General features: G+C 43.0%; 1 protein-coding gene across 1 annotated transcript in view; it reads right to left on the bottom strand.

The window, feature by feature from the left end:
• Positions 1-1,172, bottom strand: part of LOC140340854 (serine/threonine-protein kinase 38) — a 24,082-nt gene extending 22,910 nt beyond the window's left edge. The window contains exon 1 of the mRNA XM_072426276.1: positions 974-1,172. The gene's annotated coding sequence lies outside the window, so the exon portion shown is untranslated. The remainder of the gene's footprint in view (positions 1-973) is intronic.
• Positions 1,173-1,408: the final 236 nt, after the last annotated feature.

Here is a 1,408-nt window from a genome sequence, read left to right as displayed (position 1 = left end):
CCCTTTTAGCTGGGTGCACCACCCGGCACTTTTCAGCACCCACCCGGCTGTTTTTGGGTGGTTACTAAAGAGTTTGGTGACAATACAGGGGCTGCCACCCACCTACAATTTCTTCCCACCCGGCTTAAAAAAAATTCTGTGTTGAGCACTATGTGTGTATATATATATATATATATATATGATACACTATATATATATATAGCTACGATTGTGATACGATATATATATATATATATATATATATATATATATATATATATATAGCGTATCACAAGAACAGCAAATCATAAGATCTGTCTCCTACTACAGCGAAATCACACTTTATTATTGTGGTGATCATATATTAAGATATTGCATAATGTCCTATTGTCCAGCTGGTGTCACAGACATGGGAAATCTCCCAATAGGGACACAGACATCAATAAACACTCAGCAGTGGTTTTGAGTCTTTGCCATTAATAAAGAATAGCTGCAGTTGGGCTTTGAAGTTACAAAGGCGCCCAGTGCAGCAAAGTCTTTGTAAATTATCCTAGAAGGGAAAGATAAACACATTTCCTATTTGGCAGAACAAACTTTAAAGCAGAATTAAGACGTCACAACAATCATGAAGTCACTGCTGTATCTGCCTATTATTGATATTCACTTGTAATGCGCCAACATATCATGTAGGGATGTACAACAGAGTGTAACACTTTGATAAGAGGTTGTGACCTAGCCAGGCTTTATATTCCAGCAGTCGTATAACACTGGCATGTGTGAGCACAGCATGCACACAACTATTCAATTCATAACAAAGGCCTCACAACAGACACAATGTCTGCTACACACTCCGTGCCCCCTACATCCAAAGACAGCTTTGGACTGCTCCAAAATTCTGATATACGTTTAGAACAAACCATAACAGAAGGAGGGGGGGAACTCAGGGAGAAGAGGTTAAGGTAAATGTACTTCAAAGCTGCCAGTCTAGGCTCACCTTCCTTCTTGGTCGTCAGCCCGCTCTTAAAAGGATTCGGCCAGGGCACTTTATAGTGGAGGCAGAAGTACCAGGGAGGAACCACCGGTCGCTATACCGGTATCGCACACTCCGTCCGAGACTCTCAGAAGTTACTTTACGGTAGAGACTAGAGGGGTCTGGAGGTGGACGGGACGTGATGTCACGCCATGGTCACGTGATAGAGGAGAGAAGGCGTGGCCTCCCTATGTATACAGAAGTGTCTCACAGTGCGGCGCAGAAGTCTTGGCGGTTGTCATTGTGTGAGCAGAGTGCTATTACCTGGCTGTAATACATGGGAGAGTAAGCTGGGTGAATAGAATGGTGGTGTAGGGAGCCAGGCTGCTCGGTATATGTGACCTTATAATGTATAGAGTATTGTCATTGTTTTTAGCTACTGACCTGGGACGGAATGTC

This window comes from Pyxicephalus adspersus, chromosome 1, assembly GCF_032062135.1.
Source record: "Pyxicephalus adspersus chromosome 1, UCB_Pads_2.0, whole genome shotgun sequence".
In the NCBI taxonomy this organism is placed as follows: domain Eukaryota; kingdom Metazoa; phylum Chordata; class Amphibia; order Anura; family Pyxicephalidae; genus Pyxicephalus; species Pyxicephalus adspersus.
The sequence above is the reverse complement of the archived record's forward strand: the minus strand, read 5'-3'. Positions and strand labels throughout refer to the sequence as shown.